Genomic DNA, 18,103 nt, shown 5'->3' with positions numbered 1-18,103 from the left:
GAAACAGACCGTGAAAAAACCGAGGTGCATGGAATTTACCTCAACATATGTTTGTTGATGTTCATTTTGGAGTCGCCTTCTCACGTCATATTTAGATTTATCACAATGGTTGTGGGTTTAAATAAGAAAAACCGAATTCGGTTTAGCATGATGTCCTAATGAAAACTGCAAAATCGAATCGCCAATTGGGAAGAATTCGGAACGAACTTACCCAGCGTTCTATTTGGAGCACGCGCCGGCTGACGTAGGTAAGCAGCGCGCGCGTCCTAGTCCCTTGAGAAAGAACAGCGTGCACGCGCTTCCATCCTCCTCGCTGCTACAGTGAATGCGGGCATCCAGACGCCTGACTGAGTGCGGCGCTTCTTTTCCCGGTACCACGGATGCCAGTGCATGGAGAGGGTTCTGTCGAAGCCGAAAAGGAGTCATGCAAATGTATATTCACACGGACGCTCGGCTGTAAGTGATGCTACTGCAAGTTAAAGTCCTGGAAGTAAAACCGCAGCAGATTGGGAATAAACGGATAGATCGGCGTTCCCCGTTGCAGAGCGCACTCAGTTCGCTTGGAATACAGAGACGCAGCGTGGAATTACCGGAGCCCTCAGTTTGTGAACTAAAGTCAATTCGTTTTCTACCGCATTTCTTTTTTTATTCATTTTTTTATTTCCCTAATTTCTTTCTTCTTTTTTGCTGTTATGTTTGATTAGGTTTATTACCCCTTTTTTATTCCAGTCTTCTTTAGTAATCTACCCTTTTGGTTTTTATTCTCTCATCCTCCGAAAATAGCTTGGGTTCGTTTTTTTTGCGAGGGTAGATTGTGGTGAAAGATATTCATTCAGTCTCTCAAACTGAGTCGTGTCATGGATGGCAAACTGCATTTGCATCTACGGAACAAATCGGGGAATATACAATAACTACTGCTGACAGAGACAAGGTATGTTTTCCATTTATATATTTAAACGCATCCACAAAATACAACGCGTTGCCTCGCAGTCGGTGCGTTTGAATGTTTTAAAGACAGGCGCTACAGTCGGAGATAAACCGACCACTTTATGAATCCACTGCTTCATGATCCTCTAAGTTGAAATATGCGATGCTGTGTGTCATTTAAACTAACTCGTTTTCTCTTCAGAGTCTTGTGCAGTGTGTATTCAGCATCATCCAGAACAAAACCTCAACCCAGAATGCGTTTTTCTTGCCTTTACCATTCAATCTTCGACCATTAACTATATTTTATATCTGTAAGCCACAGTGAGTTACACTGGTCAATCAGAAGTCTTGTTGAAATGCGAGAAACCATGAGAGAAAAACGTGATTTTGAAAGCATCTTTTCCTTCACAACTGATTTTCTGACAGACATTTGCTTACATTATGATCATGTCGACGTTTCAAGCCCGTCTCTACATCCACCGCGCAACTGTAATGTTATTTGAAGGTGATACAACTGTGATTTGGCGCCCGCTGTAGTTGCCTTTTACGCCGCAACTTAAAATAGCATTGGGGTTTCCGTCAATAACCAACAAACTGATGATCGTTTAGTCGATAAGCCAATGCAGCTGTCTGTCAATTAACATTCCCGGCCAGGCATTATGCTAATTAATCAAAGCTAGATTTGTCCGTGCAGGTCTGCAGCCGTGAAGAAGAGCAGTCGCCCATCTGTTGAACGCGTCTTCGCAGCAGCGCAGTTTCCACTGCAGCCACTATAAGGATAATATATTCTGCGCTAATACTCCGAGAGTATGAGATGCATTTATATTTCTCTTTGAGATAATATCAGTTAAAGCGGATTTTACTACAGGAGTAGCTGCGTCCGGTTAGTCTTTGATGAGTGTCACTGTACGGAATGAAGCGCACACGGAGGGCACGTGCGTTAACCCTTTAATATAGAGAATAACTTGCACTCCTTTGACATATTAAGACTGAAATAATGCCTTGTGTTATTGCTTTAAGAGTTAAAAGTTACGAATAAAAACCCTTGTTAACGGTCATACAAAACACCACCCATTTTTTCCCATGTAATAGAAGTAATGATGTCTTTGGTTCTAAATAGTGGTCCTACAGGAATGTACATCTCATTTTCTTCCTTTTGCATATACGATAGTTTCCATTTTTAAATATTTTATTTTTTCTGATATTGTTAGATATTTACTATAACATATAGAGTCTCTCGGAGTGTTCTTGTGGATTGGTTACCTCAGTGGTCTTGCTTGTTTAAAGAAGAGCTCATTTTTTTAATTTATTTTGTTGAAAATCACTTTACAACTCCCCTATGGTTATACGGTTTGGCATTGCTTAATCTCTCTGGTAGGAGTATTTTGGCTTAGCTTAGCTTAGCCTAGATCATTGAATCAGATTAATGACATCTCTATTAAAATTAAATTTCAATAATTTTCCTATTAAACCTTGACTCTTCTGTATTTACAACTTGGACTAAGACTGACGAAAATTAAAAGTTGCTATTTTCTAGACAGATATGGCGAATACCAATATATTCTCATTCTGGTTAAATAATCAAGGAGTTTTGCTGCCATACCATGGCTGCAGCAGGTGCAATGACATTACGCAGCATCTGAAAATAGTTCTGAATCGAAATATGGAAATCAAATCTAATGTAAATCAGAATATCACTGTGCCTGCTTCAGCGATGGTACAGATGCAAAATTTTAAGATCCCATTAATCTATGCTAAGCTAACTTAAAATTACTTCTGCCAGACCCAGTGATCGGCCAAATGGATACAAATGTTTAAAACTCAACTATTTAACTCAGCGGAGTTGTAAAATGTGACTATTTTCAAAAAAGGTGGAGTTTTCCTTTTGCATATTTTATGGTTGTAAAGTGCAATTTATATTTTAGTATTTGCCCATTGTAAGTACATGCTGATGATGTTTAAATACAATATTAATTTGCATTATGGCCTTATCTGTACAAATATACGTTAGTGAACAGTTGCATATCTTTGGTGTTTTCAATTTACAGAATATCGGATGCAAAATGTTGCATAATCGAGCCTTCTACAGTGCACACTGAGCAATTTCAGCGATCTCATGAAATCATTGCAAATCACAATTTGTGAAATTAATAATCATCTAATCATCTTGATTACAATGTATGAAGACTGTTCAATGGTGTAAACCTATTCACCCTATTCTCCGTCGACGAGTGGGCGCTGCCATTTGAATCTTTTTAGCTTGAGACTTCCGGTCTCATTCACTTCCATTCATTTTTTGACGTTAAAAACTGCTCATTACGCTGCTTGATGTTGCAATTTGATATTTTCTTATTATATTATTCTACTTGGTCTGTATAGTCATGCAAACATTTGTTTGTAAAGCAAGTAGTTTGACCGTTTTCTGCAGTTTATTATTTCTAGTCATTTCTCCCATAGGCGACTGAATCGGAAGTTCTAAGACAATCGCGAAAACAGGCGCACTTCCGCATTTTAGAATAAGGTCAATAGTGTTACACTGTGAAAATAATTAGTTGAATTAACAGTAGTTATTTATTCATGGGTTTCTTTCATTTGTTTTTAAAATTGTATTATAACACCTTAATCTTTGCATTGAGAACATTTGATGTTGAAATGTTTTTAATTTTTTTTCATTGTCAAGTTGTAATGTCAAGATACATCATGAGACATTGGTCATTTCTGTGTTTAAAATTTAACTACGCAGTTTATCAAATGGATTTTTTAAGCAATAAATTAATTATATATGCTGAATACAAATTTGGTAACAAGGAAACCCGGCTGATCTTACTAATAACATTGGGTAAGATTTAAAAAAATTTGACCCAGTGGTTGAGTTTGTCGAAGTTTTACCAAAATTAGGTTTCAACTCAGTGATTTTGGTGTATGTATTTTGGTTTCTATCATAATTTATATGTCCGAACCAAACTATATTTTCAAATTACAAAAGAAGTCAAACAAGACTTTAAAGCTAGGGTTGGGTGATGTTGATCAATTTGGCATAGTACAATGTCTAATGTAATACAATGCAATTGATGATGGCCTCATTGTCATAGGCCAGGTAAATTAATTATGAATGCTTAATTAATTCATAATGAATTAATTATTTGTAGCCTACCGTTTCAACTACCTGACCAGCATCATAAACAAATAAAGATAAGTTACTGTACACACAAATTACCACCTGTCAGTCACTTTTTCCGCAGGACTCTGACATAAGGCAGAGTGATCTGTGTCATAATAATGGCGTCGACAAATTTGGTTGATTTAAAAAGGTGCACAACCCACAGGAACCAACCAACAGTATCTGAGGTTTTCACTAAAATTACCAAGTAGAAGCGTGAAAGCGAAAGATTGAAGCAGTGTACTGATGCTGTCACACGTTACTTGATCGATTCAAAAGACCGAAGAGTCGTTAGATAGATACAAGTTGAATTAAATGTCAGGTTTAACAACTATAGTGAGACGCGATCCAGTGGTACTTCCTTGATAAACTGTGCACTGCTCTCTGGGCTGACTGCTGGAGCTCAGTCGCTGCATCGCATGACAGCGTTTGTTTGTGTGTGTGTGTGTGTGTGTGTGTGTGTGTGTGTGTGTGTGTGTGTGTGTGTGGTCACATGATGTGCGTTTTCAGCGGTATAGTGTGGACGGAGAGATCTTTTTAGAAATGTTAGATAAAACGCCAGTGTGGACATGGATAGTTTTCATTCTAAAAGGCCATTTTAAAACTAAGACGTATTAATGGTAACAGGGCCTAAGTGTGTATTTTTCACTAGCAAGTTGCTGCTGTGAAGGAGGTGGGGTGGAGGATCGCGATACAGACTTAGCATTGTGATGTCTATCAGCCATCTGCGATGGACGATGGCATCGTCTATCGACCCAACATTATTTCAATAATTTCAACATCAAATGTTCTCAAAGCAAAAATCAAGGTGTTATAATACAATTTGAAAACCTAAATGAAAGAAACCCATGAATCATAAACAACTGTAATTAAACTAAACATGTTTTACAGTGTATAACTCTATAGGTATACACCGTTGTACAGTGTTCATAAGTACATTTTACTCAAGATGATTAGATCAATGTCGCACATTGTGATTTATAATGATGTCATGAGATTGCTGAAATTGCTCAGTGTGCTCCATTATGCAACATTCCACATCCCATATTCTGTGCCTCAATATTTTCTGTTCAAAGGTCTGGCTTTCTTTCATTTCGAATATGCATATATGGTGAGCTGCAGCAAGTCTAAATGAAGCATATTAGTATATTGCTCCTGCTGTTTATGTTGTATCTTTATATCTCAATAATCAGCAAGTATATATCTTTTTTTTTTTTTTTTGCAGCTGTTGTGATTGTTTGTGAATTCATTATTGCTTACTCTGTGGCACAATATAAAATCAGTATAAGCGAATGGATCCACACAGCTTGATGCGACTCCTATGCAGAGAAAAATGGTTCTAGATAGAGAAGTTTAACTATAATTGGCTCATAAAGCCTTGAGGGGCCTCCCACGCCACAGGGGTGCCCTGTATGCCTGTGGTAAAAGATTGGGACACTTACCTCAAGGTTAATGGCCTTCTCAAGTTGCTTGACCTGAATATACGCAAGCAACTTCTTTACTCAACGTTTTTGTTAGTGAACAATTAATCCCAAGCTCTAACTCACAGTTAGCCTTTCAGATGTATCAGTATACAGACAACATTTAAGGGTTAGGCTTGGCTAATTAGTGAGAAATAGGCTCATTGCAGAGCCTGTTGGGTGAAATACCTTTCCAGCACGATGTGTGTGAGAGAGGTGTTTATGCTAAGTTGATCAGTAAATGTCTGTTGATGCCTCTTATGGTCTATTGAACTTGTAGCTGGTTGATAACAGCAGTCTTACTCAACCATGTTCCACCAGCACTGCACGTTCCATGTCTCCTTAACCAAACACACCTGACTCAGATTATCAGCTCATTAGCAAAGACTGACAGACCTGTAATAGGTGTGACAGAAAAGGGAGACATTCAAAACATGCAGTGTTGGTGGGCCTCCAGGAACATGGTTGAGAAACTGGATAACAGGGACTGAATTAAGTGCATTTTTAATTGATAATGAACAATGTGTACATGTGTGGTAATGTCTACGGTACTGCTGTGTTTCCCAACATTGCTGCAAGATGATTCTTTAGTATTAAAAAAAAACGTGTGTGTGTGTGTGTGTGTATATATATATATATATATATATATATATATATATATATATATATATATATATATATATATATATATATATATATATATATACACATACATACACACACACACACACACACACACACACACACACACATATATATATATATATATATATATATATATATATATATATATATATATATATATATATATTTATATATAATTATATATATATATATATATATATATATATATAATTATATATATAATTATTCTTTTTATTATTATTATTTTTTTAATACTAAAGAATCATCTTAATCTAGGGCGTTGAGATTTGGGGCAGATATCTAATTTAGTTTCATTTTTTTTGGACAGATATTGCGATTTTGATTTTATTTGCGATTTCATTTTGTAGTCAAGCTTCAGCTCAATAATCTGTATCATAGCTTCTTACTGCTAAAATGCAGTGAGTTTTAGTTAAAAAAGGAACTCAAAAGATATTATCTTAATTAAACATTTATTCAAATTTGTTTTTAAATATTCAAAAGAAACTCCTTTTTCTCTAGAGCAAACAGTAAACAAATCAAATGACTGTACCTTTCTGTAAACAAGTTGAACACAAATTTGGATAATTGTGTAGCCCAGGGGTCACCAACCCTGTTCCTGGAGAGCTACCTTCCTGCAGATTTCAGTTGCAACCCTGACCAAACACACCTGTTTGTAATTATCAAGTGCTGCTTTAGGTACTATTAACTGGTTCAGGTGTGTTTGATCAGGGCTGGGACTGAATTCTGCAGGAAGGTAGCTCTCCAGGAACAGGGTTGGTGACCCCTGGTGTAGCCTATCATAAAAACAACAAAAAGGTAATAATTATAAAAATACAGAACACTTAGCAAGCTAGCAACTCTGGAATTGTACTTTGCTGTTGCTTGCTACTAGATTGAGTATCACTGTCAATACTTTTAGTTGACTTTTTAGCAAAACATTCTTCAAATAGCCACCTGTTAGTCTTTAGGTGCTGGTTGTTGTATTTTCTCGTGCTGTGGCAACAATGCTTACAAATGACCTGTTTTTGTTTGGTGTCTGTGACTTTGAAACCATTTGATAGAGTGTGTGCGACGTGTCTGAAGAGTGAGGAGGGATCCGGGGGTGAGAAGGGTGCGCGACTTATTTTAGGACCGGGATGGAGACGTGCGATGTCTGAATATCACGTGTAACAACTAGTGGTAGGCGATCCATCGGTACATCTTTGATAAACTGTCTGACATGTACTGCTCTCTGGAGCTCATGACAGTGTGTGGCTGTGTGTGTGTATGGTCATGTGATGTACGTTTTCAGCGGACGGATGGCTGTTCAGAAATGCTAGGTAAAACAGTGTGTATGTGGATCATTTTCATTCTAAAATGGCATTTAACACTAAGACGTATTAGTGTAACCGGGGCCTGAGTGTATTTTTTGCGAGTGGGTTTGCGACGTGGGCGGTGCAGAGGATCGGTGATGTCAGCTCAGCATTGTATTGTCTGTTGGCCATTTGCGATGGACGATGGCATCATCTATCGGCCCAACCCTACTTGTAAGACTTGGCTATTAAGACGCATTTGCTCTGTGTGGGGAAAATTAAATAATACATATACATTTCATATCGCAGCCTATTGCGATTTAGCCAAACGCAACTTTTCAAATCGCAATTCGATTTCGATTAATTGCACAGCCCTAGTTGTACACTTAAAAAAAGAAAAAACAAGCTTGATGATTTGTAAGATTTTGGAGTTAACAGACAGAACTGTGTTAATTTGGACAGAACTGTGTTTAGGTTAAGTGTGTCCACAGTCATATCAAAGTGATAGAAACCCAACTAGTTTAAAAAAAAAAAAAAAAAAATTATTTAATGACGTCAAAATAGGATCTAAATCCCAGTGATTTTGAAGCCCACCGCAACGTGACAAAGGAGTGTAGTTTCCCTCGCCCACCTAATTGATTGACAGGTACCATGCTTCCATAATAATGTGTACACACATGTCCACAGAACATTTTTTGCAAAGAAACTGAGATTAAAAGATCTGTTCCAGCTCTCTGTGATCAGCTGCACCTCAATAATTGATTTTATAAGTTTAAAACTTCTTGAAAAGTGCGTGGTTGTAATAAAAACATTAAAATCACTGTAATTCTTAGCTGTTATAATTACCAAGGCAGCATGGTGTCAGTAAATGTGCATTTGTGTGTGTACTGCAATCAGCATTTTTTTTTGACTCATCATTTCAGAAGGGCTTGAATAAACACATGAAATAAATGCACTTGGTATTTTTAACTAATGAGCTGTATTTCAGCTTCATCCGAGTCTGTCTCTATTATTGACTGCTGTTTATCTGACATAATACAGGTGGGCGGGGTGAAGCAGCTCATTTGCATTTAAAGCCACAGGCACCAAAAACAGCTACTCTAAACTCGAACACCACAAGCAGATTGTGAATGCTATAATAAATAATCTGATGAATAGTTTGAGCTTAAGCTTTACAGACACATTCTGGAGACACCAAAGGCTTATTTTTCATCTTGTAAAATAGGTGCCCTTTAATAATTTTAGCAGTGGTGCATTTTAAATGCATAATAAAAATCATAGTATGGTCATTTTGAATCTCAAAGAATATTTTAGCATGCTAACGATTATTGAAATGTTAAAAAAATATTGTTTGTTTTATTTATTTTAGGTTAATCTTTGTTAGTATTTAAACTAACTCACCACCTACTCAAAAATGTGCATTTACTGAAGCAACTATGCTACTTTGCAATATTTTTGCTTGGTGTTTATGTTGTTTCATTCAAATTTGAGTGGTGCGCATTAAAAGTGACGAATGCTCTGGTTGAGTTACCTAGTGTGTTTACTGCATTAAAAAAAATAAATAACACACACAAGGAGATAGATGTGATGCAAAATGTACTCCTTTTCAAACCATGAGCTATTGTAAAAATGTGTGTGGTGTAGACGTACAGTAGTATTGTGCCTTTGCTTGTTAAAGTGAAGTCTTTATTAATTGATAATCTCAACATTTGTGTGTGTGGGGGGGTATGTTGTTGCTCTAAGATTTTATTGTTTACGTGGAAAAACTGCATTCATTCATTAAATCTACATTTTCATATGACTATTAAAGGTCACTATATTAAGTATTCAGAAGTTTGGCTGATTTTGCATGCTATGATGCATGCCTAACCTAACCCAACTTAACCTAATCCTAACTGCTTTAGTAAAGAGTTCCAAGACTCTTGGATGTTGTGAACTAGATGTTGTGCACCAGCGATATTTCTGATCTTACAGCTCTGAACTTTTTGAATGCTGAGCAAGTGAAATCCCTTGAGTCCATGCTCTGAGATTACATCAGAGCACATCATCCCACTCAAGGGATGCGCTTTAGTAGTTTTGTGCCGCTGTGTACTGAACATTTCTTATGAGGACTTTGCTGGCTTTTTACAATGAAAGCTTTTAATTATTTGATGAATCACTTTTTTTTTTTTTTTAAAGAAGAACTGCATTTACTGTGTGATTGGGAGCTGGTGGGCATGATGCATGCTTTGTGAACATGAGCACCGTACTCATTTAGACTAACCAATTACTCTCTGACTAATTAATCATGGAAATTTGCAGTTTTGTAAATGAATTCCACAGCTGTGTGTTTGAGCGGAATGGTACACACTTTCCCTTACAGTAAATTTGTATCTGCTTGCTTGAAATGTGGAATTTCAGTAACAACTTTTTTTTTGCCATCGAGCATAACCAAATCCATTTGTCATGTGCTCATAAAGTACAGTTCAGGAAGCTGTTTTTTGCAGTATGTTTAATATAAAATGTTTACTATCATTAATATATTAATTTACATTAATATCATTAATACATTGATATTTATTTCCCAAAAATGAAAATTATTGAGATCAATTGATCTAGAACTCAAAAAGGTTTTGAATAAGTAAAATTTTTAACATTAATGTTTGGGTGAACTATACCTTTAAGAGTTATTGTGCATTCATAGTGAAAGTGTCTTAGTTGCCGGAAGTTATACATTTTTAATGGGAGCCAGTAGTGATAAGTGGTGAGGAGTGGCGCGGTGCCTCTTTGCTGGTGTGGGTGTCAAGGAGCATTGAAATCAAGTCAACTTTTTGGTAATAAGCTATGACACTGTTCGACAGCAAGCAATCAGAATGTTGGAGTCCACTGCATGAGAGGATTCCAGAAAATACAGCCCTGTGACCTTTGGTTCCAATCACAGGGGTTTGAATATTGCGGTTTCCTGATTTCCAATTGTTTACAATGTTTTTTACAGTAACAGAAAAAGTTACTGGCGAGTTACTGATGTGCTTTACCAAATGCAACAACTTGATCTTCCATAGTTCAATGAATTTAATAAAGCAAACAAAATTTTCATGCTGCAACGGCCCCTTTAAATATGAGGTTAATATAATGAATTTGGATGCTCTTGCTGGTGAAGCAGAGGGGGCAGACAGCAGGGCGGCCTGAGCAAACTGATGCTCTTTCCGCCTTTGGTGTGAACGAACAGTAAGATTAGCAATGCACAATACACCGTACAATATGTTGGTAAAATAAAAAAAGTGTGTTTCTAATGAACTGAATTCATTCTCATTTCAAGTCATTCTGTGTCTGAAAATACCACCTCTTTTGTTATTTAAGCCAATTGAAATTGTCTTTTGTAATTAATTAATTACTTATTTATTAAAAATTTTCAGGGGGTCTCTTATTTTCTTGCTAGTCTTTAAAATCTAGTTTATTAAAATATAGTTTATTTAAAATATAGTCAATTATATATTGTGTGTGTGTGTGTGTGTGTTTTACTGTAGTGTTTAATATTTTGAATGCAGATTGAAATATATATATGTGTAATATTTAATGTTTAATATTTTTAAATATAAATTTTAAATCAATTGGTGGCTGCAGTTCTTGTTTAGAGCAATGTTCAGAACTCCTTAAATATGTTATCAAAAACTAAAACAGTCTTGGCCAATGGGAACCCTTTACTCTAATATGCATCAGTTACAGGAGGGATCTTGCTTTCTAGAAGAGATACAGCTGTGGCCGGAAGTGAATTATTTATATTATTTATTAAATCCCTCATTAAATTGTATGCTATTATTATCTACTCCTTCCCTAAACCTTAAGTCAGCCATCATAGTAATGTAAAAACAGTAATTATACAGAGTACTTTTCATGTTGTTTATTAAATTACTCATTACATTATATTTTATTAAAGTCCACCCCTACCCTAACCCAAAACCCAACCATCACAGTAATGTAAAAAAAGCAACTATTCCTAGTATTATTTATATTATTTAGAAAAATTACCTATTAAATGAAATTGTATTAATGTCCACCCCTACAACAACCCAAAACACAACCCTCACCGTAATGTAAAAAGTAATTACACCTAGTATTATTTATTAAATTACTCATTAAATTATATTTTATTGGCTACCCCAACCTAAAACCCAACCATTATAGTAAGGTAAAATGGTAATTATACATGCCATTATTCATATTATTTATGAAATTACCCATTGAATTTTTATTAAAAAAAATATATATTATATAAAAATAATATTATAATAATATAAAAATATTATTATAAAAAAATTAATAATAGTTGTACAGTGTATTCCCTATTGATGCAAGTATATCCCCAGCTGTATCCCATCTAGAGTTTAGCATGCATGAGCTGTGTGATTCTCTAAGAGGGATTGATCATCCCTACCATCTCCATCATATGATGTACATAGAGATCTGCATATGTACCAAGAGCCAGGCAACAGCTTGGTCTTCCCTGGTTGAGTGATCTCTGGCCGTCGCATTGTTTCTGGGGAAAAAAACAAAAACAAAACAAAAACCTCTCCTCCCACTTCCGCTTTGGACCATTCGCCAACATCGCTCCACGAGACGCCTCGCCGAAAATATGATACATCAGGTTTAGGCAGCAAGATAAAGCGTGATGTTTTAATTCTTGCAAACACTGTCAGCTTGCATTCACTGGCTGGGAAAGCCCTGGTGAGCAATAGCGCCTGACAAATGCGCTTTAGCCTCTTGTCTGCGCTTCGGCAGGCTTTCTTGTCAGTCGTCCTCCAGAACAGCTGCCTTATCTGCTATCAGCTCTCGGCCCCAGAAACGCGATCCTTCACAAAGCCAAAATCTAGTTCGGCTTCCATTGTTCATGCGGTGGTGTGTGATGCTGGAAGTCTTGCGTTTGGAGGCGCAGATGCTGCGATCAACAGGGTGCCGCTGGCTTCATCCCATCTTCATGTGTCAATATTTGTCATGGGCCATTTTGTGTGCAGGGCCCTCTGAAGCTGAATTGACTTGTCGAAAATTCCTTTGAGCGACTGTTGGCTAATTAATCACAGTTTAAGATGGAAGTATCAGGTATGTTTGAGGCAAAGTGAATATTTAAAAAGATAATTCCGCAACAAAAAAAGATCAAATTAAATAAAAAATGGAGCATGTGTTCAGTGTACACTATAAAAAATGCTGGGTTCCACACAATCGATTTTGTGTTGGTGCAACGTAATGAAACTACAACCTAAAGTTCATTGACAAACTTTGATGTTGGCTTGAGAAGCCAATGTGACTGCACTAGGACTGGCATTGCTAGAGGGTTGCTAAGCAGTTGCTAAATTGCAAAGCTCGTGTACATGTTTAATCAAATGCTAATACTTCGTAGTAGGGTTGGGCGGTATATCGAGCTTTGGAGATGCATATTGATATGATTCCCCAACGTGATGAGGGATTATTTGGTATCTTTCATAACGATATGCTTTGAGGCCACACGTCGGACATTCTGCGCGAAACAGACCACTCCATTTGCATGCGCAAATTAATGATTCACTCCAGGTCGTATAAAAGATTTGTACAAAATGAACGAATCGTTCAAGAACGACCCATCACTACACGCGACATGGAGGACATGCAGTGCTGGTGTTGTATCGAAATCTGACTCCCCAGTCAAATCTGACTCCCCCCTTGTGTGCACCCGCATCACACCGCACCTGCAGCTGTCACAGCGGTTTATCAGAAACTTTTTATCGATTATTTCTTCTTCAATTAACAGCAAGAAAGAACATAGAAGCCTTGTCAAATTGACAAGCAACGCCTGAATGTCTTCAAAAGAATTGAAAACCCCAAAATGGGCCTATTTTAATATTGCATTTTGAAAGTGAAACCACCTCATAATCACTGATTATAAATTAAGTATTTATTACACGACCGTCTCTTGTTAACATTTACTTTATAACACATTGAGCTCTGCAATCTGCTCTGTTATTTAATTGTTATGTAATTGCAGGGAGGGAAACCCCTGTGTCTGAATTGTATTTTGCTCAAAAATTGTTTAATAAACTTTTAATGAAGGCTTTAATTCTCAAGTAACCATTTATGGGAAAATACCGGATATATATCGTATACCGTCATTCCTCCTAAAAAATACCAGGATATGATTTTTTGCCCATTACCTCCAGCCCTACTTAGTAGGCATTTCTAGCATTTGTTATTGCACTGAGATAATCATTAATAGCATGTAGCTTATCGATATTAGCACTTGGCTCATCATTGTTACCATGCATACTACACAAGGAGCCAATACCCAGATTCCTACGATGTTCTGATGTAGAGATAATGCTGTTTTTAAATAGTTGCTAGCCTATTTTATTGCTATGGGAACAATTGAAAAGCTTAGTGATGATACATCAAAGCTTTTTGCCAGTATGAGTGATATAAATCAACCCTGATGTCTCTTTGACAGTCAAAAACTGGACTTTTACATTGTGTAAAAATGGCTTGCCATATGTTACATCCCTTCCGAGGATGGATTAAAAGGAAAACAGTAAGGCAACTGTAATTATTGCTGCCATTTACACTAGATGAGGAACAACAGGAAACAAATGTGCTATTTAAGTGAACTTGTTTATTATAAACATGCTGTTGATATTTAAATATTTATTAAAAAATAAAGTTTCACACAAAAGTAGTTAGAAATAGGACAAGATTCTACAAAAAACAATTAACCAACTTTACCAGGCTCAAGGAGGACAAAGAGAATAGGACTGTGCCGGACAAAAGAAAAGAATAAAACAAAAATCAAATAACTAACCCATTAAACTCTTTCCCCTAGAACTACAACATAAAACAAAAAGTAAACCTTCAATGTCAGAGACGTCGTATCTTACATACTGTCTCCTTCCAAAGCAAAACTTACAAGTGTAGCACAAATCCGTAACCTAGTGTGTATAACCAAAGGAATACTGCGTGTGTGCCATGTACACCACGTGACAGCTTACCTATTCCCTCTCCTCCGTCTAGAATAACACACAGGTATGATGTTCACACTCCAGTTCTCAAAAGAGTTTGAAACAAATATGTTTCAGTATTTATATGGCAAACAAAGCACACCAGCAAAGGTTGAGCAAGCAAATGTCAAACACAGCTCAAGTTCACACGAAATTCCATCTATCCTGAACTGATATGGTATTTTCCTTGGATAGTGTCCCACTGTCCTGCAGCGCAATGATTGGACCTCTTCTCAATTGTGTCATCGCATGTCAGTCTATGTCCCAAATGATTTGACATCCAACACAGCCAACCCACGTATCCTATAAATGCAAAATAAAACCAGAAAAAGCAAAAAAAAAAAAAAAAAAATACAGTCCACAAACTGTATAACATCATAGATATAACACCATATTTTATTGAAAATATAATGCTTTATAAGTGTGAAATTTAAACATCCAAAAATGGCTTGCCATATCTGTAAAATTATTATTTTTTTTTTTTGTAAAAATTTTGCGAAAAATAAAGCTTAAAAAATATTTATCAGAAAACTAAGTCTAAACCTGAAAAGATATAGCAACAAAATCTAACGCAGAACACACTTTTTGGAAAAAAATTTTTTATACGGGTGGATTATTAAAATATAATATTTAACCTTTTTTTATTAAAAATTGATAAATATGATTGGCATGAAGGGATATAACATAACCGTACGTTCACACCAAAAGCGGTAGCCAGAAGTCATTCATTTTCAATGAGAGCCGGAGGCGATAAGCGGCGAGGAGCAGCGCGGCGCATCTTCGACCGGTATGGGCGTTGAGGAGAGTTGAAATCAAGTCAATTTTATGGTAATGAGCTATGATGCGGTTCGGAGGCTTGAGAGGAGTCCAGAGAACACAGACCTGTGATCTTTAGTTCTGACCACAGTTGTTTCCAAGGGTTTGATTATTGCAGTTGCCGGATTTTCAATTATTTACAATGTTTTCAGGAACATGTATAAAATAAGTTGCTGGCGAGTTACTGATGTGCATTCATGTTATATTTATCTTTAAAAAAGCGGGGAATGTAATGCGAAAGTACAAAACAGTATTGCTGCTTCAGGATATTTCAGACATATGAACACCTTGGATAATTGAGTGGAGCAAAGCCACACCACACGCAACTTGATCTTCCATTGTTAAATTAATTTAATAAGAAGTGCGCAACATTTTCACGCTAGAAAGCATGTTTTATGCAGGAATGTTACTGACAAGCTGCAATGGCTCCTTAAAATACGAGATCAACATAGTCAATTTTGACGTTCTCACCGCCGGTGCTAAAAGCAGACAGTGTTGTCGCCAGGGCGGCCAGAGCAACCTTGGACGCTCTCACCGCTTTCGGTGTGAACCCACAGTAACTCTTGAGTGCAGAAGGCATATTTTAACCAAATTTGGGCCTTGTAGCAAGAACGGCCTAGGAGGAGATACATTTGTTTTCAAGGACAGAGTAGTATAACAGTATGATGGCTTTCTCAAGCCAACATAATTAAGCTGTTTACACTACAAATGACTCACAATGATAAGCGACCATTCATTTAAACTATTTATGTACTGATTCCATTTATATTTAGGGTTTTCTCTGAACAATGTTTACTTTCAGTGGCACAAAACTCGCTCTCTGTGAATATCACCATAAACGTTACCTAAACAACCTCAAGATAGGAACACCCACTAGCAACTTCAATCACTACTCAAATCAACAGGCAGTTACAAAGTTGTTGTTAGTCTGAATAAGCCACTAGGTTGTCCTTCTGACTTGACTTTGTTCACTTCTTTAGGCTTCAATGTATCATCAGGAGCCACAGGTATTAATTTTGCCGTCAAATTAAATGTACTATAGCTATTGACTTGCATTTTCTGAACCACCAAGGAGCGCGTTTTCATCTGAAAATCATCTTTATTGTTCTACTGTAGAGAGAAAAAAAAGTCACCTACATCTCGGATGGCCTGAGGGTGAGTAAATTAACAAGGAATTTTCATTATAGTAGTCGCTTAATAAGCATTTCGACCACAGAAAGACATCAATAAAGCAGCTTTTTGTCACATAGCCCCATGGTAAATGTATTCTGTTCTCTCGTTGCCTGTTCTTACAACAGTCTTACAGCAGTAGACTCCTTTGCAGATTTTTTATTTTTTTACATTTTTTTTCCCAGAGCCTTGTTGAATGACGTGTAAAGCAACCAATCAGGTTTTGTTTAGTTTAGTGTCATGTTTAGGATGTCCCTACAATAACGCTCCAGCACACAAGACTTCTAGATGTATTTTAGAGTTGGTGCCTTGTCATTTTGAAAACCTTGCATTTAGTTGATTATGGTTTGTGCTGCTAACTCAATAGATTTCTTATATTTTAGAGTTTTGGCATCATTATGGCTTTCTTTCCTGGTATGTGAACTGTTTCTATTCTGGTGTTCTACTGTATATGATTCGGAAACAACAAAAACAACAGCCCAATTTCACAAGGAAGTGTTGCAGTTTTATACAATATTTATGTTTTGTCGGAAAACTGGCTAATTCATATGAAATGTGCCCCCAAACCCCAGTCCTTAGCTCAGTTGTCATTAAAAGATGAGCAATTCAAATACTAAAATGTACAAATGAGATACAAATCAAATGAGATACAAATCCCAATGTTACAAATTAGTGTTAGATTGCACTGAGAAAAAGAAAAAATCCAATGTCCATAAAAATAAACAACTATGAAAAACCTGTAGAACAGAAACAATCTTTTTTAAACTATAATAATTATCGGCGTCTTATGTTCTTCAATATTTTATGGATTTTGGATTATTTTTGTAATCAGACATTATTTTATTATTTAAAATAAAACATTGTACAACATCGTAGTTGCTTTATTTGGCACAAACTGTTTAATTGATCAAAAAGTACATTTAATTACAAAGGTGTATCAGAATCTACTAGACCCCTGTAAAACCTCAGTTTCTCTAAGCTTAATGAATTTATTATATGAGTTTAGCAAATTGCTAATATTTTTACAAAAGTCTGTATATATATATATATATATATATATATATATATATATATATATATATATATATATATATAGGTCCATAAATATTTGGACATCGACACAATTCCAACATTTGTTTGTTTTGTTTTTTTAGCCTAATGATGGCTTGCTCTAAATGCAGATGGCACACCTGAAATTAACTTTGGACCTTTTATCTGCTTATTATAATTGAGATAATGAGGAAATAACACACACCTGGCCATGGATTAGCTTAGAAGCCAATTGTCCAACTACTTTTGGACGCTTAACAAGTGGGAGGCACATATCCAAATGCATACACCTGATTTGGATGTAAATACTCTGATATTAAAGATGTCAGTCTGCAGTTACAGCACATCTTGTTTGTTTCATTTCCAATAAATTGTTTTTGGTTTAGATCCAATATATATATATATATATGTATATATATGTATGTATATATATATATATATATACACACACAGAGAAAGCGATTTGAAAAAAAAAGCAGTCTAACAAATGTGTCTTAAGGTGCACCGTTTGTTTTGTCGTTAGCAAATGGGGTCAAAATTAACGTTTTGCTATAATAATATGATATAGTTTAAAGATCATCGTCCATG

The 18,103-nt window shown here is 36.1% G+C and overlaps 1 protein-coding gene across 50 annotated transcripts in view; it reads left to right on the top strand.

Moving 5' to 3' along the window:
* Positions 1-303: 303 nt before the first annotated feature.
* Positions 304-18,103, top strand: part of adgrb2 (adhesion G protein-coupled receptor B2) — a 550,430-nt gene continuing 532,630 nt past the window's right edge. For all 50 annotated transcript variants that reach the window (XR_012395197.1, XR_012395196.1, XM_073931885.1 and 47 more), the window contains exon 1: positions 304-931. The gene's annotated coding sequence lies outside the window, so the exon portion shown is untranslated. The remainder of the gene's footprint in view (positions 932-18,103) is intronic.

This window comes from Danio rerio, chromosome 19, assembly GCF_049306965.1.
Source record: "Danio rerio strain Tuebingen ecotype United States chromosome 19, GRCz12tu, whole genome shotgun sequence".
Classification (NCBI taxonomy): Eukaryota; Metazoa; Chordata; class Actinopteri; order Cypriniformes; family Danionidae; genus Danio; species Danio rerio.
Note: the sequence above shows the minus strand (reverse complement) of the source record. Positions and strands in the feature narration are given on the sequence as shown.